The 26,166-nt window shown below is 46.1% G+C and overlaps 1 protein-coding gene across 2 annotated transcripts in view; it reads left to right on the forward strand.

The window, feature by feature from the left end:
• Window positions 1–19,949: 19,949 nt before the first annotated feature.
• tnrc6ba (trinucleotide repeat containing adaptor 6Ba) overlaps window positions 19,950–26,166 on the forward strand; it is a 210,812-nt gene continuing 204,595 nt past the window's right edge. The window contains exon 1 of one of the 2 annotated variants that reach the window (XM_060849553.1): window positions 19,950–20,144. The gene's annotated coding sequence lies outside the window, so the exon portion shown is untranslated. The remainder of the gene's footprint in view (window positions 20,145–26,166) is intronic. The other variant, XM_060849554.1, reaches the window with a different exon arrangement.

Below are 26,166 nucleotides of genomic sequence, written 5' to 3' on the forward strand. Positions count from 1 at the left end.
TTGAGCCTCCCACATTGGAGCACTCTCTCAGCAATGACCCTCTGTCAGTGTGGCGCTCCCTCAGCACTGATCTTCCAACAGTGTGGCGCTCCCTCAGCACGGACCCTCCGACAGTGTGGCACTCCCTCAGTACTGACCCTCTGACAGTGTGGCACTCCCTCAGTACTGACTCTCAGACATCTCACAGTACTACCCTCCGGATATTACATACTCAACCGTTTGCAGGTGGACTTGAACCTACAACCTGATGACTTGAGAAGTAAGCTAGGAACCTGCTGAGCTGGAGTCGGTGATGTGGGTGGTAATGCTCTGGTGGGACAGGCTTCGGTAACTGTATTGATAAATGGAGAGCAGGGAGAGACAGGTGTTGGGGCCTTCAGGAAGGAACATTGGACCTGACTAAGTGAGAGAGATGACTGTCCAGGAAATGCCTCCACAGCCAAACCTAACAGCATATCCAAAGGTTACCTCACCTTGCCAGCAGATATAACAGACTGCCAATCTATTTGTGGGATCCTAGCTGGAAGCATTGAGACACTTGGAATTGTTTACTCACGAAGCCAAACCCACATTCATTCTGCCCTCTCAGCAGCTTCACTAAGTGACTGTAGAGCATGAGGTGCCAACTGTATGATAATGAGACTGCCTAGAAGCCCCAGAGAGCTAAAAGGCTCAGTCTAGCTCTTGTCAATGCAGTGGGTGAAGTCAATAAACTGCAAAATGTTCATGTTTAGCAGTTTAGTAAAGCAATCTTTATTCTCTGTGCACACAATCAATAGACAGAAAATAAACCAGAACCAACTGAAGGGAGACCTTACATAAGGAAGTGCATCTTCAATATTTTGGGAGGCTGCAGCCAATGACATGCTATTAAATTCTGACAATATATTGTGCGCATATCGTTCAAATAATTTTATGCAGACATAAGGTGCCACGTCCCCATTCACTAATCCAAGCTGATAAAACCACAGTCAGGTTCTTCAACCCTGTTTCAGAAAGAAGCATCGGTTAGGATCCCAATTCCCACTTGCTGGTGTCCTGACAACTACCTCCCTCCCTGTTTCCTTGACTCCTCCAGCTTGAAGGCCAGAGTACATTCAATCTCAGGCATAGTGCTGGATGTCTTCAAACGGTTAGAGGAGGCTCAATCCCCAGGACGTGATTAGGTGTACCCGAGGACTCTGTGCGAAGCCAGAGAAGTGATTGCTGGGCCTCTTGCTGAGATATTTGTATCATCGATAGTCACAGGTGAGGTGGCGGAAGACTGGAGGTTGGCAAACGTGGTGCCACTGTTTAAGAAGGGCGGTAAAGACAAGCCAGGGAACTATAGACCAGTGAGCCTGACCTCGGTGGTGGGCAAGTTGTTGGAGTGAATCCTGAGGGACAGGATGTACATGTATTTGAAAAGGCAAGGACTGATTCGGGATAGTCAACATGGCTTTGTGTGTGGGAAATCATGTCTCACAAACTTGATTGAGATTTTTGAAGAAGTAACAAAGAGGATTGATGAGGGCAGAGCAGTAAATGTGATCTATATGGACTTCAGTAAGGCATTTGACAAGGTTCCCCATGGGAGACTGATTAGCAAGATTAGACCTCATGGAATACAGGGAGAACTAGCCATTTGGATACAGAAGTGGCTCAAAGGTGACAGAGGGTGGTGGTGGAGGGTTGTTTTTCAGACTGGAGGCCTGTGACCAGTGGATCATGCTGGGTCCTCTACTTTGTGTCATTTACATAAATGATTTGGATGCGAGCATAAGAGTAGTTAGCAAGTTTGCAGATGACACCAAAATTGGAGGTGTAGTGGACAGCAAAGAGGGCTATCTCAGATTACAACAGGATCTGAACCAGATGGCCAATGGGCTGAGGAGTGGCAGATGGAGTTTAATTTAGATAAATATGAGGCGCTTCATTTTGGGAAAGCAAATCTTAGCAGGACTAATACACTTAATGGTAAGATCCTAGGGAGTGTTGCTGAACAAAGAGACCTTGATGTAGGTTCAGAGTTCCTTGAAAGTGGAGTCGCAGGTAGATAGGATCGTGAAGAAGGCATTTGGTATACTTTCTTTTATTGGTCAGAGTATTGAGTACAGGAGTTGGGAGGTCATGTCGAGGCTGTACAGGACATTAGTTAGGCCACTGTTGGAATATTGCATGCAGTTCTGGTCTCCTTCCTATTGGAAAGATGCTGTGAAACTTGAATGGGTTCAGAAAAGATTTGTAAGGATGTTGCCAGGCTGGAGGATCTGAGCTACAGGGAGAGGCTGAACAGGCTTGGGCTGTTTTCTCTGGAGCATCGGAGGCTGAGGGATGACCTTATAGAGGTTTACAAAATTATGAGTGGCATGGATAGGATAAATAGACAAAGTATTTTCCCTGGAGTCAGGGAGTCCAGAATTAGAGGGCATAGGTTTAGGGTGAGAGGGGAAAGATATAAAAGAGACCTAAGGGGCAACATTTTCACACAGAGGGTGCTACGTGTATGGAATGAGCTGCCAGAGGAAGGGGTAGAGGTTGATACAATTGCAACATGTAAAAGGCATTTGGATGGGTATATGAACAGGAAGGGTTTGGAGGGATATGGACCGGGTGCTGGCAGGTGGGACTAGATTAGGTTGGCATATCTGGTCAGCATGGATGGGTTGGACCGAAGGGTCTGTTTCCATGCTGTACATCTCTATGACTCTATGGCTGTCGTTTCCTCTGATGGTGATAAAAGTCACCATATAAACTCACAAATACAACCGGCGGGGTTACGTAGCCAATGTAGAATTTGTTGCCCATCCCTATTTGCCCTTGAGAAAGTGGTGTTGAGGTGCCCTCTCAAACCCCTTCAGTCCATGTTGTGTAGGGGTACTTACAATGCTGTTAAGGAGGGGGTCTCAGCATTTTGACCCAGCGATGTTGAATGAATGGCGATATATTTCCAAGTCAGGATGGTGAGCAGCTTGATGGGAACTTGCAGCTGATGGGGTTCCCATCTATCTGCTACCCTTGTCCTTCTAGATAAAAGAAGTCATGAGTTCAGAAGGTGCTCTTGAAGGTTGCAGGTGAGATACTACAGTTCACGCTACAGATGTGACACACTGCTGCCACTGTCCATGGGTGGTGAAGGGAATGAATGTTGAAGGTGATGCATTGGTGCTAAACAAGCTCACCACATTTTCCTGGATGGTGTCAAGCCTCTTGGGTTTTGGTGATATAGTGGACAGTGAAGAAGATTATCTAAGAGTACAATGGGATCTTGACCAACTGGGCCAGCGAGCCAGGAATCGCAGATGGAGTTTAATTCAGATAAATTTTGGCAAGGCAAACCACAGCAGGACTTACACAGTTAGCGGGGAGTGTAGTGAGATCGAGATGCAGAGGGGTGCAGGTACATAGTTCTTTGAAAATAGTGTCACAGTTCGACAGGGTGGTGAAGAAGGCATTTGGCATACTTGCCTTCATTGACCAGAGCAATGAGTATAGGAATTGGGTCATCATGTTATGGCTGTATAAGACATTTGTAAGGCCACATTTGAAGTACTGCACACAATTCTGGTTGACCTGCTGGAGGTAGGATGATAGGTAAATATAGATAAGGTGAATAGCCAAGGTCCTTTCTTCAGGGTCGAGGGGTCCAAAACTAGAGGGCAAAGGTTTATGGTAAGGGGGAAAGATTTAAAAGGGACCAGAGTGGCAACTTTTTTCACACAGAGGGTGGTGTGTATATGGAACGAGCTGCCAGAGGAAGTGGTCGAGGGGAGTACAATTATAACATTTAAAAGACTACTTAAGAGGATGATGATGTCAGCTTGTACGAGGGGGCATAACTACAAATTGAGGGCTGATAGATTTAAGACAGATGTCAGAGGCAGGTTCTTTCCTCAGAGAGTGGTAAGGGGGTGGAATGCCCTGCCTGCTAATGTAGTTTAACTCAGTCACATTAGGGAGATTTAAACAAACCTTGGATAAGCACATGGATGATGATGGAGATAGTGTAGGGGAATGGGCTTAGATTATTTCACAGGTTGACGCAACATCGAGGGCTGAAGGGCCTGTTCTGCGCTGTATTGTTCTATGTTCTCAGACCTTTGAGCAGGTACATGGACAGGAAAGGTTTAGAGGGGTTGATCGATGGATAAATATTGGAGATGATGTGGATCTGATCATTTTGTTACATTGCTCTCTCTGTTGCCTTCTCAGTCGGAGAGCTGGAAGTATAGTGAGCTCAAGAACTGTATTCTGCAGTGAACACAGTCAGTACAACACACAAACAGAATGATAGCACAAGGAATGTGGTTGAATCCTTTCTAACATATTATTTGTGAAATTAGGGACTGAAGAACATTGATGCAGATTTGTGGAATTCCCAAAGTGACTTTTTGTAAGTTTGAGCCATTTTCTCCACGTGCACATTGTGTGCAGGGGCTCAGTGAGCCAGTGTGGTCTGTATTTTTCAAAAATATTTGGGGACGACAGTGGAAGTCAACCCTCAGAAAGAGGACTGACCTCATTATGAACAATCGTCACACATTTGGCTGAAAGCGAATGAAATTGGAGATGAGAATAAAATCAATAAACTTCACCATTCCACAGGGGAAATCCAGTAAAATACTTAGAAAAGGACATAAACATTGTCATGATTGTAATGGGGTCAGCCAGATGGACCTTACAGAATGTGAACTCCCTGACAGGGGCTGTTAATCTGGTCTAATCAGGGTGCCCTGGCTGATAGATATAGGAGTGTTAGAGATGCTGCCTGGCCTGCTGTGCTTTGACCAGCAACACATTTGCAGCTGTTAGAGGTTCTGATCACTTTGAGAGCTGGATCAGTGTCGAGGGCTATCCACGTATAAATAAGGGGTGACTTGGTGATGGGATACTGATGTCTGTAGAGTTATTTCAGAGGTCTCCTCTACATTGGGGAAATAAAGCATAGACTGGGTGATCGTGTTGTGGAACACCTACACTCTGCAAAAAAGATCCCGAGCTTCCCATTCCCTGTCCTTGAACACCCCACCCTGTTCCCCAGCCAACATACCTGCTGCTCCAGTAAACCTCAGTGCAAGCTGGAAGAACAGCACCTCAATTTTCACTTGGGAACTCTGCAGCCTTTTGGATTCATTATCAAGTTCAACAATTTTAGGGCCTGAGCACCTTCTCCCACATCCTTACCCCAACCCTTTGCAAACCAGGCCTTGTTATCACATGGGTTGCTTCCACAAACTGACCCATTGTCAGCTACTGATAGTCCTCATTAGCAGCTATTCACTCTCCTAGGCTGGTCTTTAACCACTTTATCTCTCCACTCCGGAGTCTCCCTGCCTTCATTCCTGATGAAGGGCCTTTGCCCAAAACATCAATTTTCCTGCTTCTCAGATGCAGCCTGACCTGCTGTGCTTTTCCAGCACCACTCTTATCTAGACTTTAACCACATCTTTGTCTGACAAACTGTTTTTCTCTCTCTCATTATGCTCTACTTCTACCTATTGTTTAGTCCTCCCCTCTCCCCACCTTAGCTTCTGCATATAAACTGCTAGCTATCGTCAGTCCTGAGGAAAGGTCACTGGATCCTGAATGTTAACTCTGATTTCTCTCCACAGATGCTGCCAGACCTGCTGAGCTTCTCCAACAATTTCTGTTTTTGTTTTTGATTTCCAGCCTCCACAGTTCTTTCGGTATTTGAACCTAGAGATCATAACCACCGTTCTCCATTTTGAAGTGTACAAGTAGAGTCGGGCTGGAATGTGTCATTCACAGGTTTTAATGGTTTTTCTTTCAAGGTTTGTGGGGCCAGGTATTTCTGAGCTGATGCCTCATCATGTTACCCGCAAGGTAATTAAGACCATCACCACACCACACAGCATCAAACAAACAAATGGTGGTGCAAACAGACGTTGAATAGCTCTTTATGAAGTAGATGTCAGGTGACAAGTTCGGCAGTAATTTCCACATTTCTCTTCAAACAGGCTAAATATTTTTCTGCTCCTTTATAGAACAACACTGCAAACTACAACAGGTTACTCATCTTACAACTTAGTACGTAAACATACCACCGAGACAAGACTTGGCTTACTTAAGATGTATGTCAATAGCAAAATCAAAGATAAAGCAGACAAAGTAAAGCTGAGTTGTGGTACACAGGGCACTGACAGTTCGGTGCTGTCAAGAGGGTCATGGTGAAAAGGTGAGGTGATCAGGCGAAGTATGTAATTGGAAGTAAAAACAGAAATTGCTGGAGAAACCCAGCAGGTCTGGCAGCTTCGATGGAGAGAGAAAAACAGAATTACCATTTCAAGTCCAGTGACCCTTCTTCAGAACTGATGCCAATTCTGGAGAAAGGTCACTGGCTCCTAAACACTAACTCTGAATTCTCTCCACAGATGTTCCCAAATCTGCTGAACTTCTCCACCAATTTCTGCATTTGTTTCACATTTCCAGCCACCATGGTTCTTTATTTTATATAAATATTTGATTGGAGTTTTTGTGAAGAGAATAGCTACTGGATGCATGTATCTTGTAGAGAATGAAGTGAAGTTCTGCATCAGTGTCCTGTAGCCCAATTACTCGAAAGAGGAAATCTGACAAAGAGCGAGTATGAGCAACCTCCTAAAGCCCAAGTTCCTTTTACAGCCCACCGTGAAAGTTAGAAAAAAGCCTAAATCCTAAAGAAATAAAGTTTGCCTGAATCCTAAAGAATTGTTTCATAGGGCAAAGTGAGTCAGGATCTTTGAACCAGTGTCACAGATCCAAACTGTTCAGTGAAATTGGCAGTCAAAGTCAAACTACATTATTTGACACAATCATAGATTTAAAGAGAGTAGAGTTAACCTAATGGAACTGACCAGAGATATCCAATAAGACAACAAAATTGGGTAGGTTCATTGATAGTATTTGGGAAGAAGGGGAAGGTGTTCTTTACATAACTTTTTTGTTCAACACATACTAGGGTTAAGAAAAAAAATAATATTTTTACATATTAATGCTATGTCTCATTTGTGATTACAGCAAAAGAAATATGTAAGTCAATGAGTTAAATTTCAGATATTGTTGATTTTGAATTACATTTTATTTTGGGAAACTATATACATTTATTATTTTATGTGTTAATGTGGGAGGTGGTAGCATGGTGGTTACTGAGTTAATAATCTAAACCCCAGTGTAATGTTTTGGGGACGTGTGTTTGAAGCCTACCATGACAGATGGCATAACTTGAATTCAATAAAAAGATGGTCTAAGGCAGCCATGTAACCATGGCTACAATGCTACAATACCTCCTCTGGTTCACTAACGTCCGATAGGGACAGAAAATGCCATCCTTACCTGGTGTGGCCTACATGTGACGCTAAACCCACAGCAATGTGGTTGACTTTTAATGACAGAATAGGCAATAAATGTTGGCCTGGCCAGTGATGTCCTTGTCCCTTGGAAGAATTTTTTAAAAACTGTATAATATTATCCGTGGGCAGACAGTATTGGGGGTTGGTCTAACTCAGTTGGCTGGACGGTTGGTTTATGAAGCACACCAACTGGGATACCATGAAGGATTTTCCTTCTCAATCTCCTCCCCTTGCCTATGTGATGGTCCTCAGGTTAAATCACCACCGGATATCTCTCTGTAATGAGAGAGCAGCCCTATGGCCTGGACAGACTATGCTGAGTTGATTGTATATTGCAGGATCCAAACATTTTGTTCCATTGCTCTCACTGCTGCCCTCTCTGTTGGAAAGGTGTAAATACAGTTAGTTCAATCATGGCTGTTTATAGTGAATCCACATGATGAGTATGCTTTTTCTTAGTGCATACACAGTAGAGAACGGTCCTGTCCTTTGAAATAGTGTTACGGATCTTTTACATCAACTCAGCAGGTAGATAGGCTTGGATATAACATTGCATTCAAATGTCAGTGCTTCCAACAGTGCAGCTTGCCCTCAGTTCAATACTGGAGTGTCAGCATTGATTGTTGTGTGTTAGAGTGGGGTTTGAAGTCATAGCATTGTGATTCAGAGTGTGTCACCAGCTGAGCTACAGATGACACCCGGAACCCAGAGTATTTGTGTTAAATATCACAATGAAAGTTCTGCTGTATGCACACCCACACTTACTTGTGACACTCTCACTTTGAGATAACAGAATCCAGCTTCGACTGATTACAGTTCTCACAAATCAGGGGCCGGTTCCCTGACAGCCCCAGACATTCATGCAGCAATGTATTATTTTTCTTTGAGGGATTTTCTTGCTGCACAATGCTTCTCTTCCTCTGGTCTGGAACCTCACTGGGCTTGGAACCATCTAAATAGTGTTGCTGTGTCAACCACGGAATTGTTGCCGCGAAGGAAGAGGCCATTAGGCCCATCATGTCTGTGCCAGTTCTCCAGTGAGCATTATGACGTAGGGTCATTTCTCTGCCTTTTCTCGATAACCCTGCCCTTTGTCTTGATTCAAATAATCAGTCAATGCTCTCTTCATTGCCTTGATTGAACCAGCTCCCACCAGACTTCCAAGTCGTCACTACTTGCTTTGTGATAGTTGTTTCTTTGGTAAATTACTTTAAATCTGCTGCTCTCCATTCTCAATTAATTTAATGTGCAGCAACAGCTCCTCACTAACCACCTTGTCCCCCTAATTTTAAAGATTCCTCCCAAATCTTTTAACCTTTTCCTTTGCTATAAGATAGTGAAGAAGGCGTTTGGTATGCTTTCCTTTATTGATCAGAGTATTGAGTACAGGAGTCGGAGGTCATGTTGCAGCTCTACAAGACATTGGTTAGGCCACTGTTGGAATATTGCGTGCAATTCTGGTCTCCTTCCTATCGGAAAGATATTGTGAAACTTGAAAGGGTTCAGAAAAGATTCACAAGGTTGTTGCCAGGGTTGGAGGATTTGAGCTATAGGGAGAGGCTGACCAGGCTGGGGCTGTTTCCCCTGGAGAGTCGTGGCTGAGGGGTGACCTTATAAAGGTTTACAAAATCATGAGGGGCATTGATAGAATAAATAGGCAAAATCTTTTCCCTGGGGTGGGGGAGTCCAGAATTAGAGGGCATAGGTTTAGGGTGAGAGGGGAAAGATATAAAAGAGACCTAAAAGGCAACATTTTCACGCAGAGAGTGGTACATGTATGGAATGAGCTGCCAGAGGAAGTGGTGGAGGGTGGTACAATTGCAACATTTAAGAGGCATTTGGATGGGTAAATGAATAGGAAGGGTTTGGAGGGATATGGGCCGGATGCTGGCAGGTGGGACTAGATTGGGTTGGGATATCTGGTCGGCATGGACGGGTTGGACCGAAGGCTCTGTTTCTATGCGGTACATCTCTGTGACTCTATGATGAAGGGTTCTGCCTGAAACATTGAGTCTCCTGCTCCTTTGATGCTGCCTGACCTGCTGTGCTTTCTCCAGCTCCACATTTTATCAACTCTGACTTGCCAGCATCAACAGTCCTCACTATCTTCTCTGCGAGGAAACGGTCTCAACTTCTCCTATCTATCTGCACAATTTAAGTTTCTCATCCCTGCAACCATTCTTGTAAAACCACTTCTGCGCTCTCTCCAGTGCGTACATATTCTTCCTGAGGTACGGTGTCCAGAACTGTATGAACAGATGTCCCATCTGCTGTTTTAGGGGATGCAAATGTTCCCACAGTCACAACTTTGTCGAACAGGGGAGTTTTCCTGAGCATCCTGGCCAATGTTTATCCCTGAACTAACATCACTGAAGAGCAGACTGTTGGGTCATTATCACATTACTGCTAGAGTGTGTGCTTGCGATGTGCAAATTGGCTACAAAATATAGGAGGCGCTGGAAAAGCTCAGCAGGTCTAGCAGCATCTGTGAAGAGAAATCAGAGTTAATGTTTTGGTGACCCTTGTGCGCGTTTTCTACTTCACAATAATACAGTAAAGTACTTCATTGGCCGTGAGGCACTTTGGAATGCCTTGAGATTATGAAAGGTGCCACAGAAATGCAAGATTTTTTTCTGAATAGATTATCTGCAAATTTTGAAACTGGAAGCAGACACCCAATAACTTTCTCCTCACATGGATATTTTAACCACGTTATTCGTTTTAATCACAAACAAAGCTAAGCTTACACCTCTCATGTCCCTGGTGTTGATAATGTTGGATGGTGGAAGGCTTGTGTCCAGCTTGAACACTGGCATAGACCAGGTTCACTGGAATTCCTCTTCCTGTCTGGTTTTGGACCTGATGGAACTTTTGTACAGGGTTTGGGAGATGGATGCTGAGTGAGAACATCTGTAGGTGGGACGGGGAGTCTTCAGCACCCTCACCAGTCCCCATCACAGGATGCTGTCTAGTTGCTCCTCCCAGAGCTACTACCAAAATTGGTTACTCAAGATCACAATGTGCTGGGATTCATGCAATCAATTTTAAATATAAATTATGTTCCAATACCAATAATCACCCTCCTTAGAGATAGACCCCTTTTATTCCTGTTCTCTGAGCCACACCTGAGATATTTGATTTAATTTGATTTATGTTGTCACATGTACCTGAGTACAGTGAAGAACTTTGCTTTGGGAGCAGTACAGGCAAATCATAACATTCAAGGACATACAGATCATAGAGTGAAACTTAAGTAGATACTTAACATCTTAGCAAAACATGACTCCTGTCACAACAGTCTTGCAGTGACCATCCTTTGGATGGAGTCCCTTTCCCTAAATATAAGCGATATATTTACATGTCAGGTGAGGGGCTTGGAGGGGAGCTTGCAGAGGGTGGTGTTCCCATGTAGCTGCTGCCCATGTCCTTCTAGATGGTAGAGGTTGCAGGTTTGGAAGGTTCTGCCAAAAGAGCCTTGGTGAGTTGCTGCAGTGTGCCTTGTAGATGGTATATACAGCTGTCACTGTAGTCTCTGGTGGAGGGAGTGGATATTAAAGGCGGTTGATGGATTGCCGATCAAGCAGGGGCTGCTTTGTTTGGGAAGGTGTCGAGAATCTTCACTGTTGTTGGAACTGCACCCATCTAGGAAAGTAAACATTACCAATCACACTCCTGCACTGTGCCTTTTAGATGGTGAACAGGCTTTGGGTGTCAGGAGGTGAGCTATTGCAGAATTCATAACCTTTCATTTGCTCTTGTAGCTACTGTATGTATTAACACAACTGGTACAGCTCAGTTTCTAGTCAATAGTTACAGACCCCGTCCCTCCCAAAACCTGGAGGCCGTATTTGACGAGATAATCAAAATCTTTGTTAAACATGGTAGCCCTCAGGAAGATCTGAAAGGTAGATGGGGGGAGGAGAGAGAGAGAGAGAGAGAGAGAGAGAGAGAGAGAGAAAGAGAGAGATAGAGGAAGAGAGAAATAGAGAGAGAGAGAGAAGGGAGAATTTAGTAAGGTAATTCCAAAGTATGTATTTGTAAATCTTGCCTCCAAAGTGGGGTTTGGGTGATATCAAGAATTGTTTTGCATTATAGACCAACTTATTTAAATGTACCTCTGGCGCAGGTGTGACTTGAACCTGGGCCACCTGGTCTGTGGGTGGACACTACCACTTCTCCACAAGAGTATCTTGTGTTGCATTGTAAATTACATGGCCTGGTTACATATGAACAATATTGGGTTGTGATCGGGAGACAGCCCAAAGTAATCTAAAATAACTCTGCAGAAGCCAGTAACCCATCATCAAGTCACCCTTTATTTACACACTGAGAGTCTTGATACTGCTCCAGCTCCCTCAGAGCCAGCTCTCAGAGTGAACAGAACCTCTGACATTCTTGGTTTTTATTTGCAGAGTCCTTGACACTGATCCAGCTCCCTCAGAGTCAGCTCTCAGTGTGAACAGAACAATCTTCTCTTTTCTTTTTAATTTTCTTTTCCCCAGCACCCATGGTGTGTGTGTGCAGGTATGAGACATAGTGAGAGACACAAGGTGTACGAATCTTTATTCAATTTCCACCATCAGGAAGATAGGAAAACACCCGAGTGGCCAGTGACAAGTAGTGCCCTTCACATCAATGGGCAATGCTGTGTGATCAAACAGTGAAGGGGAGGGGGGAGCAGGGATTAAATCAAAATAGAGTTGGAGAGGGAAATGATGCACTCCACTCCCTGCGGCACCCACCTCTCCCTGAACAACTCCAGGGTGTTGGTGGACACCGCGTGCTCCTTCTCCAAGGACACCCGGGCCCTAACGTAACTGCGGAAGAGGGGCAGGCAGTTGGCCCTAACGACCCCCTCCACGGCCCGCTGCCTGGACCTGTTTATGGCCAGTTTGGCCAGGCCCAGGAGCAGACCCACGAGGAGGTCTTCAGACCTGCCCTCCCTCCTCCGTACCGGGTGCCCAAAGATCAGGAGCGTGGGACTGAAGTGCAAGCAAAAGCAGAGGAGGAGGTTTTTAAGAAGATCAAAAAGGGAGTGCAAACACCCACACCCAATATATACATGGTCCACAGACTCCACAGTGCCACAGAACAAGGAGTTGGACTGGGAGTCCGTGAACCACCACAATCTGCGGTTGCAGGGGACCGCTGCGTGCAGTACCCTCCTCCCCAGATCCCCGAGAGAAAGGGGGAGGACTCCCGCGTAGAGAGCCCTCCACTGGGGATCCCCACCGCCTGGTGGCAACATTCTTGTTTATATCTGTCAGCCAGGGCTCCCTGATTGAACTAGATCAACAGGCCCAATTAGGGAACTCATATTCTATGAGGTCCACCTGGCTGACCTTGTTACAATTACTGGAGAATGAAAGGAGAGTGTGAAATAAAATGGAATTTCCTCCGTTCTTAGTGCAAAATGAAATGTTTCCATCGCCAAATGTATCAGTAAACATATCGCAGTTCAGCAAGGTGTGCAGACTCTGTTCCACTGAATCTTTCATCTTTGAAAATGATCATCTCACTCTCAGGTATAATGTCTTTCAATGAGTGCCACCTGGTGGCTTTCAGCAGTATAATGTGAAGAATGCACCAAGCTATAACCATGGCAACCAAAATGAGTGGGAGGAAGAGTTTTAATCAGCAAATCTTGTCAGGATTTGTGCTTCAGTCTCTGAAAGCCAGTTTACTTATCTGTTTTTTTTTCTCAGAATATTGACTCGTTCCTCCCTCTCCCAGTTTCGAAGGCCTCACTACGATGTGTGCCAAGGGATTAGTCAGTGGCCTGATGGAGAGCTTCTCCTGATGGAGCTGGTCACTCATTTATTTGGAGGAGGAGATCCCAAACTTCTAGAATCTCCAATAATGGAAAGCTTGATTTCCAGCACACTGCTGCCAGCAACTCCCTCGCGCGGAAATGTATGAGGGGTGTTAAAATAATTCACCATGTCATTGTTTTCAAGAAGGAGCACTAAGGAGTTACTTAGGGCTAAGGGGATCAAATGTATGGGGGTGTTAACTTGAATGATCAGCCATGATCATATTGAACGGCAGGGCATGCTCAAAGGGCTGAATGATGTTTTAATAAAAAAGGGAGATGGAAGAATGTGAAGGTGGTTTGAGGAGACAATGGAGAGGTCCTGGGCCAAAGCCACCAGGAAAAACTGCAGTCAGAATTGGCAACCCTAACTGCATGATGTGTCAAAACCAATAACTGAGCTAACCCCAAAATACTGTCATTTTATTCATTCATGGAATATGGATGTCACTGGCTAGGACAGCACTTATTGCCTGTCCCTAATTGCCCTGGAGAATATGCTGCCTCTTGAATAGCTGCAGTCCATTTCATGCAGGGAAACCCACAATGCCATTGGGGGAGGGAAATCCATGATTTTGACCCAGCAATACTGAAGGGACGGCGATTTCCAAGTCAAGATGGTGAGTGGCTTGGAGGGGCACTTGCAGGGGACGGTGTTCCTTTGGATCTACTGCCCTTGTCCTTCCAGATGGAAGTGGTCGTGGGTTTGGAAGGTGCTGTCTTAAGGAGCCTTGGTAAATTTCTGCAGTGCACCTTGTAGATGGTACACATTGTTGCTATTCTGTTTCGATGGCAGGATGCAGTAAAGGTTTGTGGTTGTGGTGTCAGTCAAATGGCTACATGTCCTGGATGATGTTAAGCTTCTAGAGTGTTTTGGAGCTGCACCCATCCAGGCAAGTGGGGAATATTCCATCACACTCCTGACTTGTGCTTTGTAGAAGCTGAATTACCTGCGGCAGACACCACATCTGGTGGGCGGCACAGTGGCACAATGGTTAGCACTGCTGCCTCACAGCGCCTGAGACCCGGGTTCAATTCCCGCCTCAGGCGACTGACTGTGTGGAGTTTGCATGTTCTCCCAGTGTCTGCGTGGGTTTCCTCCGGATGCTCCGGTTTCCTCCCACAGTCCAAAGATATGTGGGTCAGGTGAATTGGCCATGCTAAATTGCCCATAGTGTTAGGTAAGGGGTAAATGTAGGGGTATGGATGGGTTGCGCTTCGGCGGGTCGGTGTGGATTTGTTGAGCCGAAGGGCCTGTTTCCACACTGTAAGTAATCTAATCTCTAACCTGGTGTTGCAGCCACTGTATTTATGTGGCTGATGCAGACTCCCAGGATGTTGATAGTAGGAAATTTTGCGATGGTAATGCCATTGAATGTCTCTCTTCTTGGAGGTGGTCTTTGCCTGGCACACATCTGGTGCAAATGTTACTTATCACTTGTATTATCCAGGATTGCTGCACTTGGGCATGGACTGCGTCCGTACCTTTGGAGTTGCAAATTGCACTGAACATTGTGGAATCATGAGCAAACATTCCCATTTCTGATGAAGCGACAGTCGTTAATTAAAAGTTGAAGATGGATGAGCTGAAAACACTACCCTGAGGAACTCCTTCAAAGAGGTCCTAGAGCTGAGATGATAAACATCTAATAATCACCATCATGATCCTTTGTGCTAGTATGATTCAAACCAGTGGAGTTTTTGCACCTGATTCCTATGACTTGAGTTTTGCAAGGGCCTCTTCATGCACTCAGTCAAGTGTGATAGTGTAAGGGTTAACCCTACTGCAGCCTCAACATCAAGTACAGTCACTCTTGTTTCACCTCTGGAACTTAGCTCTTTTGTCCTTGCTTGAGCAAATGCTGTAATGTTGTCAGGATCTGAGATGTCCTGGCACAACTCAGACTGAGCGTCAGAAAGCAGGTTATTGTTGAGCAGGTGCTGTTTGAGAACTGGCCTTGACAATATCCACCTTCAAATTTCCAACAAGATAGAATCTAACCATCACCTCTTAACACTTAGCATTGTTATCATCACTGAATCTTTCATGATCCACATCTTGGGCATTACCATTGATCAGAAACTGAGAATTGGCAATATAAATATTAAGTTACGAGAGAAGGTCAGAAGAGAGGAATCCTGCAACATGTAATTATTTTATTATATTTCACAACCGGGTGGATAGAGTATCAGGGAGAAACAGCAAAATGTCAACAATATCAGGCATTTGTATTGTACCTTTATCATATTCAAAACATCTCAAGGCCTTATAAAGGTCTATAAAATTATGAGGGGCATGGATAGGGCAAATAGACAAAGTCTTTTCCCGGGATAGGGGAGTCCAGAACTAGAGGGCATAGGTTTAGGGTGGGGAGGAAAGATATAAAAGAGTTGTAAGAGGCAACATTTTCACACAGAGGGTGGTATGTGTATGGAATGAACTGCCAGAGGATGTGGTGGAGGCTGGTACAATTGCAATATTTAAAAGGCATCTGGATGGGTATATGAATAGGAAGGGTTTGGAGGGATATGGTGCTGGTAGGTGGGACTGCATTGGGTTGAGATATCTGCATGTTTCCATGGTGTATATCTCTATGGCTCTATGCTTTCCAGTAGCGCATATGAAACAAAGATGTAATACTCTACCAAGCTACATAAGGAGACATTAGAACACAAGAATCAAGAGTTTGGTGAAAGATGTTGGCTTTAAAGAGTGTAGGTCTTATAGAAGGGGATAGTGATCAAGAGGTTTAGGGAGGGAATTCCAAAGTTTAGGATCTAGGCAGCTGGAGACTTGGCAGAGATGCAATAGGTAGTTGAGATTAAACACACAGCAATTATAAAACAAGGATAAGAATTTTGAAGCTATGGTGATGGTGGGTGGCAGTTAACAATGTCAGAAAGAGATTTGAGATACTGGAATTATTTTCACTGGAACACAGTAAGCTGAAGAAATTTTAATAGCCTATTCTCAAGCATTTGTATTTGATTCTTGTCAAGTGGAGACAGAAAAAGAGTTTGGAAGTTGTTTATTAAATTTCTTCAGCTTTCTGTGTTCAAATGAAAATAGTTCCAGTGTCTTAAATCGCTCTTCATAACCCTAAATCTTTATGTTTTCAATGACACTGTTGAAGAGAGATTGGGTTGGCTAGAACTTTGTTCACTGGAGTTTGGAACAATGAGGAGGGATCTCATAAAATTCTGTAATAATGGAACAGGACTAGATGGGATAAATACAGGGAGGATGTTCCCAATGACCAGAACCAGGGGTCACAGTCTAAGGATATGGGACAGGCCATTTAGGACTGAGATGACGAGAAATGTCTTCACCCATAGTGTGGGGAGCCTGTGGAATTCTCTGCCACAGAAAGCAGTTGAGGCTGCAACATTAAATGTTGTCAAGAAGAAGTTAGATATAGTTCTTGGGGCTAGAGCAATTAAAGGGTATGGGGAGAAAGTGGGAACAGGGAACTGAGTTGGATGATCAGCCAGGATATTGAACGGCAGAACAGATTCAAAGGATTGAATGGCCGACTCCTCCTCCAATTTTCAGTGTTTCTCCGTTTCCACTGTGGCATTTACTTCTCTGAGCTTTTCTCTCTCTTTCTTTTTGAGAAGCAAATACATATTCATGTTGTTTCTTCACCCTGAATCCCCATTATGCTGAAGTAAAACTCATTGCAGCACCTCCTACCTCTTGTCTCTTTTTCCCAGGCACACAACCATAACTTTTTTCAACACAGATTCTTTCCTTCTCCTACAGTTTACATTCAATTCAAAACCAAATTCTTCATTTCCCACCCTAATAGCACTGTGGGTGTACATAAAACACACAGGGCTTATTCAATACAGTGACTAACCACCACCTTTTCAAGCACTATTAGGACTGGACAATAAATATTGACCTTGCTAGTGATGTCCATACCTTACGTTTGAATAAAATCAAAATGATCAATTCTTGTCATTGGGTAGCGCTCTCACTGCTCATATCTTCTATTCATACATTGACTTTTAACATCATAAAATGTTCTTAAGTAGTCCACAACAGGGTTATAAGATCAGATTTGATAGTGGCCAAACGTTTTGTAAACTAGGTAAGTTTTTATGGTTTAAAAGGGTAAAAAGAATTAGAAATGTGGAGAGGCAATAGGAAGCTGAAGTCAAAGCTAATCATAACGGTGAGATTGAGGTTAGGGAAAATCATGACGTCAACAAAAGAAGAGTGCACAGATTTCAGAGAGTTGTGGAGAAATTTACGGAAGTAGGGAGGGGTGAGGTCATGGGAAGGGAGTTGAAAACAAGGTTAAGAAAGTTGTTGACTGCATAGTCATAGAGATGTAAAGCATGGAAACAGACCCTTCGGTCCAACCCGTCCATTCTGACCAGATATCCCAACCTAATCTAGTCCCACCTGCCAGCACCCGGCCCATATCCCTCCAAACCCTTCCTATTCATATGCCCAACCAAATGCCTCTTAAATGTTGCAATTGTACTAGCCTCCACCACTTCCTCTGGCAGCTCATTCCATACACGTACCACCCTCTGTGTGAAAAAATTGACCCTTAGGTCTCTTTTATATCTTTCCTCTCTCACCCTAAACCTATGCCCTCTAATTCTGGACTCCCCGATCCCAGGGAAAATACTTTGCCTATTTACCCTATCCATGTCCCTCATAATTTTGTAAACCTCTATAAGGTCATCCCTCAGCATGCGAAGCTCCAGGGAAAACAGCCCCAGTCTGTTCAGCCTCTCCCTATAGCTCAAATCCTCCAACCTGGCAACATCCTTGTAAATCTTTTCTGAACCATTTCAAGTTTCACAACATCTTTCTGATAGGAAGGAGACCAGAATTGCACACAATATTCCAAATAATTTTGACTAGTTGAGTAGAGGTTTACAAAATTATGACGGGCATGGAAAGGATAAATAGACAAAGTCATTTCCCTGGGGTGGGGAGTCCAGAACTAGAGGGCATAGGTTTAGGGTGAGAGGGGAAAGATTTTAAAGAGACCTAAGGGGCAACTTTTTCACGCAGAGGGTGGTATGTGTATGGAATGAGCTGCCAGAGGAAATGGTGGAGGTTGGTACAATTGCAACATTTAAAAGGCATCTGGATGGGTATATGAATAGGAAGGGTTTGGAGGGATATAGGCCAGGCACTGGTAGGTGGATCTAGATTGAGTTGGGATATCTAGCCGGCATGGATTGGTTGGACCAAAGGGTTTTCGTTCTGTACATCTCCATGACTCTATGAGTGGGTAATTATTGGCAGTTCAGATATAGTTTGGACAAATGTGAGGTTATCCATTTGAGTAGCAAAACAGGAGGGCAGACTATTACCAGAATGACGATAGATTGGGAATTGGGGAAGTGATGGACACCTGGGAATCCTTGTTCGCCAGCTACTGATTGTAAAAATTCAGGTGTAGCAAGAAGGCAAATAGTATGTAGGCATTCAAAGTGAGAGGATTCAAGTAGGTACATAGAGATTTACAGCATGGAGACAGGCCCTTCGGACCAACTCATCCATCCCAACCAGATATCCTAAATTAATCTTGTCCCATTTCCAAACATTTGGCCATACTCATCTAAACCCTTCCTATTCAGATGTCTTTTAAATGTTGTAATTGTACCACTTCCTCTGGCAGCTCATTCCACACATGCTCCACCCTCTGGGTGAAAACGTTGCGCCTTTGGTGCCTTTTAAATCTTTCCCTTATCACTTTTAAACTTATGGCCTCTACTTTTGGACTCCTCTAACGTGGGGATAAGACTTTGGCTGTTCACCCTATCCATTAGACAAGGTAAATGCAAAGAAAGGATGTTCCTGATGACTGGGGATTTCAGAACTGGGGGGGTCACAGCTTAAGGATAGAAAATTCTTCAGAAGAGTCATACCTGACTCAAAACGTTAACTTTGTTTCTCTTTCCACAGAGGCTGCCTTATCTGTTGGGGTTCTTCAGTATTCTTTGTGCTTGTTGTAATAGTATTTCACCTGCTGTAAAGTGAAAATAAAACCCTCCCGTCCGCATCGTTTTTCACAGCCTTTTGAGCTTGTGGCACAATAAATTTCTAAAGCGTATAAGGCATTAAACATAGCAAAGTCCTTATAGGTGGAAATGCTCCATTAACACCTCTATTATCTATTGTCCTCTATTAGAATGGTGTTCTTGTATTTTACCTCTGAATTAGAGGCTAAAAACATTCACTCAACGATTACGCGACGGCTTCTACGACAAAATCCAAAGGCGAGGTAAACAACCCGCGCAACCTCATCTGACAGACAGCATGATCAGCCAATCGGCACCCGCGTTTTGGGCGGGTCGATCATCGGATGACCAATCCAGGATTCGGTGGGGCGTGTTACCGCCTGCCACGGTGATGGACAAAGCGATAGAGCAATGAAACCACCGGATAGGAATGAGGTAATGCTGATAATGACAAATGGGAGCCTTCAAAGGAAGGGGGTGGTCGGGAGGTATGGTTGACTTCTCCACAAACCAATAATAGAACACCACTGCTGTGATTGGCATTTACTTACCCAATAGGATGTCGAAGTGGGCTGATAGTTCGGACGGATTTTTAAAAAGGCGGGACTGACATTTGAATGGCATCTTTACTACCCAATAGTACATCGACTGAGGCGGGATAGCTTGATAGACGTGACGTTAAACCAATCCTATTAGGGAATATCCTTGATAGACGTTCCTCTTATTCAATAGGACAAAGAGGCTGGGTGGAAGGCCGAGCACTGGGAGCGAATAGTGGTCGTGGTAGCGGCAGAGGGGGGCGTTGCTAAGTGGCGGAGTTGTGTTGTGTTGTGATGCTCACCGAGAAAGTTTCTCAGCGAATTCCCTGCCCCGTTTCGTGTTGCTGAGCGAGGAGAGAAAATTCCTGAGGAGAGCGAGTGGAATCGGAGACTTCAGGAGTCAGTGGGATAACCGGGAGCGTGGCCGCCCGAAGGACAGAGTTCCAGAAGATTCTGCGGGAGCCGCGGTTAGCGGTAACTCTGAGCCCATCGTTTGTTTGTGAGGAGTTAGTGTCCGGGGTCGGGGTCGGGGTCGGGGTCAGGGTCAGGGTCAAGGTTAATGAGGCGCCGTGAGGTCCATAGGCCCACCGCCCCCCGCCCCCGATCTGACAGTTATTCTCCTCCCGTCCCAGGGCGGGCTGGTGCCCCTCCCCCCGCTAACGTCGGAATCTGAACCCCCTCTCATTCCTCACAACCCCCTCCACTCCCACCACCATCACCCCCCCCGACCCCCCCACCTCACTCACACCTCACCTTCAATCCACCCCCTCACCCACTCCCCCACCCCCTCACCCCACGCATTCACCCCCCTCCACCTTCACCACCTCCACTCTCACCCCTCACCCCGCCCACCCACTTCCACTTCCCCCAACTCTCTCCCCTCCCCACCACTCCGCATCCCCCCCACTGCTCACCGCCCCCACCCCCCATCCCTCACCCCTCACCACCCCCACCCCCATCCCTCACCCTTCACCGCCCCCCACCCTTCATCCCCCTCACCCCCGCAATCCCTACCCCCTCAGCCCCCCTACCCCCTCAGCCCCCCTACCCCCTCAGCCCCCCTACCCCCTCAGCCCCCCTATCCCCTCAGCCCCCTCCTCGTTCGCCCCTCCTCCTCCTCGTCCCCCCCTCCTCCTCGTCCCCCCCTCCTCCTCCTCGTCCCCCCCTCCTCCTCCTCGTCCCCCCCTCCTCCTCCTCGTCCCCCCCTCCTCCTCCTCGTCCCCCCCTCCTCCTCCTCGTCCCCCCCTCCTCCTCCTCGTCCCCCCCTCCTCCTCCTCGTCCCCCCCTCCTCCTCCTCGTCCCCCCCTCCTCCTCCTCGTCCCCCCCTCCTCCTCCTCGTCCCCCCCTCCTCCTCCTCGTCCCCCCCCCCTCGTCGTCCCCCCCTCCCCCTCGTCGTCCCCCCCTCCCCCTCGTCGTCCCCCCCTCCCCCTCGTCGTCCCCCCCTCCCCCTCGTCGTCCCCCCCTCCCCCTCGTCGTCCCCCCCTCCCCCTCGTCGTCCCCCCTCCCCCTCGTCGTCCCCCCTCCCCCTCGTCGTCCCCCCCTCCCCCTCGTCGTCCCCCCCTCCCCCTCGTCGTCCCCCCCTCCCCCTCGTCGTCCCCCCCTCCCCCTCGTCGTCCCCCCCTCCCCCTCGTCGTCCCCCCCTCCCCCTCGTCGTCCCCCCCTCCCCCTCGTCGTCCCCCCCTCCCCCTCGTCGTCCCCCCCTCCCCCTCGTCGTCCCCCCCTCCCCCTCGTCGTCCCCCCCTCCCCCTCGTCGTCCCCCCTCCCCCTCGTCGTCCCCCCTCCCCCTCGTCGTCCCCCCTCCCCCTCGTCGTCCCCCCCTCCTCCTCCTCCTCGTGTCCCCCCTCCTCCTCCTCCTCCTCGTGTCCCCCCTCCTCCTCCTCCTCCTCCTCCTCGTGTCCCCCCTCCTCCTCCTCCTCCTCGTGTCCCCCCTCCTCCTCCTCCTCCTCGTGTCCCCCCTCCTCCTCCCCATCGCCCCTGCTCCCCCCTCCTCCACCCCCTCCCCCCTCCTCCACCCCCTCCCCCCTCCTCCACCCCCTCCCCCCTCCTCCACCCCCTCCCCCCATCTCCACCCCCTCCCCCCTCCTCCTCCCCCCCTCCCCTTCTCCCCCCCTCCCCTTCTCCCCCCCCTCCCCTTCTCCCCCCCCTCCCCTTCTCCCCCCCTCCCCTTCTCCCCCCCCTCCCCTTCTCCCCCCCCTCCCCTTCTCCCCCCCTCCCCTTCTCCCCCCCCTCCCCTTCTCCCCCCCCTCCCCTTCTCCCCCCCTCCCCTTCTCCCCCCCTCCCCTTCTCCCCCCCTCCCCTTCTCCCCCCCCTCCCCTTCTCCCCCCCTCCCCTTCTCCCCCCCTCCCCTTCTCCCCCCCTCCCCTTCTCCCCCCCTCCCCTTCTCCCCCCCCTCCCCTTCTCCCCCCCTCCCCTTCTCCCCCCTCCCCTTCTCCCCCCCCTCCCCTTCTCCCCCCCTCCCCTTCTCCCCCCCCTCCCCTTCTTCCCCCCCCTCCCCTTTCCCCCCCTCCCCTTTCCCCCCCTCCCCTTTCCCCCCCTCCCCTTCTCCCCCCCTCCCCTTTCCCCCCCCTCCCCTTTCCCCCCATCCCTTTTCTCCCCCCCGTTTCCCCCTTTCCTCCCTCTTCCCCCCCCTCCCTCTTCCCCCCCTTCCCTCCCTCCCTCTTTCCCCCTCCCATATATGTATCTAATGAATCTTAACTTAATATCACGTCGAATTATTAAAAATTTTATCAACGTTTTCATCAGAAGCATTGTGACAACTAGTTTGAATGCAAAGATTAGTCTCTTTGTTTTGATATTTTCCAATTGCCCCCCTTCAGACATTTGTGATACACCTCTTGGAGCACGAGGCACTAAAGAAAAATGCAACATGAAAACCAAAATAATTCTAGAATTAAAATAGGAACTGGATGCAATTAAGATTTAGTTTACTTGATCAGCATTTGGTCTTGTACCGTTTTGTTTGATTTCATCCTGGTCAACAATTTGGAGGGAAGAAATCTTGTCAGTGCATTATCTGAACCTTTAGGATTCCGTTTTAGATGAGGCTTGCCCTATTCTGAAACGATGATCTGTTCTCCATTTGGGATTTGACAAATGTTTTAAGCGTAAACCACGAGACAACACAATATTAAGTAATCTGTTAGCACTGTTGCAAAACTTTGCTCCACGTTATCTATAACTTTGTGCACCTGTGCACACTTTTGCTCAGATGCTGCTAATTCGCTATTTTGGTAGTCATTCCTCCAGCCACTATGTTTTTATTCTTTATAACCTCCCAACCCAATCCTTCTCCTCCTTCTCTACCAATTCTTTCTCTGCCATCAGAAGTTGTAAGCATGCTTTCTCATGACTGTTCTTCATGTTCCTGGCCCCTTCATTCTCTTTCTCTTTCTTCGAACCCACCCTCTGTGTCCATGTTGTGCTTGACATACTCTAAAAGTTTGTCCTGTAAAGAGCATCAAAAAAATTGAGATCTGGTGCCAGAGTTGCTACAGAGAAAACAGTTGCGACATCCTTTGATTTTCTCACCCAACTAATTTTCTATTCCATCTGAAAACTAAATATCTCACAACATCAGGTTATAGTCCAACAGGTTTATTTGGGAGTATTAGCTTTTGGACCACTGCTCCTTCATCAGGTTGCTGTGGAGCAGGATCGTAAAACACGGAATTTATAGCAAAAGATCATTGTCATGCAACTAAAATACTATATTGAACAAACCTAGATTGCTGTTAACACTTTCATCATTTAGAATGGGTTACAGTTTGGGTTCATTAATATGTAAATCCCAGAACTACTTTTAAGTCACATTCTTGAGATAATTAAGGTTTTATATATTAAAAAAAAGTGCTGTCATCTGACCCATGTACCCATGAGGATGGCCTCAACTGGCATCTTGGGTTCATGTCACACTACAGGTGACCCCACTATGCTAAACTCCCTCTCCCTCGCTGACACACACATACACACACTCGCACTCACCCAATACACACACTCTCTCACGTGCTTATTCTCTGTCATACTCTCACACCCTGTGTTTGTGTGTGCATGCTTGGTACACGTTCTCACATGCACTCACACTGTCTCCCTCTCTATCACATGTCCGTGCGCGTGCACACAAGTCTGTGGGGTGAATTTGCATTGCAGATACATTCTATTTTGCTCAAAAAACACACAACCTGCAGGTTGTCAATGTAGACAGTCAGTCCATGTAATATTTTATAAATTTCTACTTTGGAAATGGAACCAATCTGACTCTATATTAGGATAAAGACAGACTCTAACCTCACACCTTTTTAATAATTGTCTGAGCTGGGATGTCACCTTTTTTTAATAAAACCTTAAGTTATCTCGAAAATGTGACTGAAAAGAAGTTCTGGGATTTACATATTAATCCATTCTAAAAGATGAAAGACTTAACAGCAATTTAGGTTTGTTCAATATATCGTTTCAGTTGCATGACACTGTGATGTTTTGCGATAAAGCCTATCTTATTATCCTGCTCCACAGCTACCTGATGAAGGAGCAGTGCTAAGAAAGCTAGTGCTTCCAAATAAACCTGTTAGACTATGACCTGGTGTGTGATTTTTTCTTTAAACTTTGCCCACCCCAGTCCAACACTGGCACCTCCTCATCCTCATAATTGGTGTTATTAGCTCCTTCACCTCCTGGGCAGTCCCTTTTTTTCTGATTCATTTAACCTTCCTTTAGGCCTGCTTTGTTCCATTTGTTCACATCCCTTCATCTGAGCTCTGTGCAAAGTTTAAGTATTGATAACTTAACAATTTGGAACGTCTCAAAATGCCCCTCAGTATTTTGAACAGAAGTTTGAAATCAATACAGTACAACAAAACTACAGAATACTGTTGAGCCTATGTACTGGTTTATTATGTGTAACATAATGAAATGTAGTCGTAGAAGTATTCAGCCCATCAAGTCTGCGTTGCCATTCAGTGAGATCATGGCTGATTTGATCATACTCAAATCCACTTTCCATCCATTTCTGCAAAATCCTTGACTTCCCTTCTGATTATTCAAGACTGAGATGGACAGATTTTTTAAAATTTACGCCTCCACAGCCTTTTGTAGCAAAGAATTCCACAGATTCACTATTCTGAGAGAAGACGTGTTTCCTCATTTTTGTTTAAAGGGAAACTGCTTACCATGCTATTATGCCCTCTGGTCCTAATGTCTCCCAGAATGGGAAACAATGTCTCGGTATCTACACTGTCAAACTGTCTAAGAATTTTGTACGTTTCAATGAGGTTATCTCATTTTTCTAAACTCCAGTGGGTACAGGCTATCCTTTTGAAAATACAATCCTTCCATACCTTGGATCAACCTAGAAAGCTTTCTGTGGACTGCCTCTGATGTCAAGATGCCTCCCCTTTGATAAGGGGACTAAAACCTGTTTTCTGCAATCTTAGGTGATCTGTCTAGTGTTTTGTATGTTTTCGGCAAGACATGGGGTGACAGATTAAGAAGGGACTAACCGTGTAAGTTCACAGTCAGGTCTTAGTGTCAGGATGAGAGTCTTTGAGTCTTGGAATGATATCATGAGGTATAATTGCATTGAAAGTAAAACTGGGGGTTTGAAATTCACTTGAGTTCTACTGGATAACATGCACTTACCAAATTTATTAATGAAGCATTTAATTATTACATTCTTCCACAGATTGTGGGTGTTGCTGAATAGGCCAACTATTGTTACCTATCCTAATTGTCTTTGAGAAGGTAATGAGCCACCTAGTTGAATCTCTGTAGTCCACCTGGCATAAGTAAACACAGTATTGTTTGGGAATGAGCTCCAGGATTTTGACCCAGTGAGTGGTGGAATATTTCCAAGATGGGATGGTGTCTGGGTGCTTTTGATCATCCACTCTCCTGGTTTTCCCAGGTGGTCGAGGTCACTGTTAGTACTGTCTAGGTAGCTTTGGGTTACTGCAATACATCTTGTATGTAATAGATTCCACTGTCGTCCTGGTGGAAGTAAATGTAAAATGAAGTACCAATCTTGCAAGCTTCTTTGATTTGAATGGTGTCACGCTTCTGGAGCACTATTGAAGCTGCAGCCAGATTTTGGGGAGTCACAAGATGAGTTACTGGTTTCAGAATTCTTGTCCTCTGATCAGCTGTTGCTTTTTTGGCTGGTCCAATTCAATTTACTATCAGTGAGGCATTCAGCAATGCTAATGCTGTTTGATGTCAAGGGCAGGTGGTTTAATTCTCTGGTTGGAGATGACCATCATCTGGCACTTATGGGACATATAATATCAATGTTATTTTCCATTTAACTGCCCAAGAATGAATATTGACATCATCTTGCTGCATGCGGGCAATTACTACTTTAGTATATGAGACACTGCAAATAATTCAGTGATATTTCCACTTCTGCCTTTGGTTGCTGGTAAGATTATTGATGAGGGACATTAAGGTGGTTCGGTTTAGAATGTGACTTAGTGTCTTGTGGGCTTAAAAGGTACTATGTAAAAGCAAG

The sequence above is a fragment of the Hemiscyllium ocellatum genome, chromosome 33 (assembly GCF_020745735.1).
Source record: "Hemiscyllium ocellatum isolate sHemOce1 chromosome 33, sHemOce1.pat.X.cur, whole genome shotgun sequence".
Taxonomy (NCBI): Eukaryota; Metazoa; Chordata; class Chondrichthyes; order Orectolobiformes; family Hemiscylliidae; genus Hemiscyllium; species Hemiscyllium ocellatum.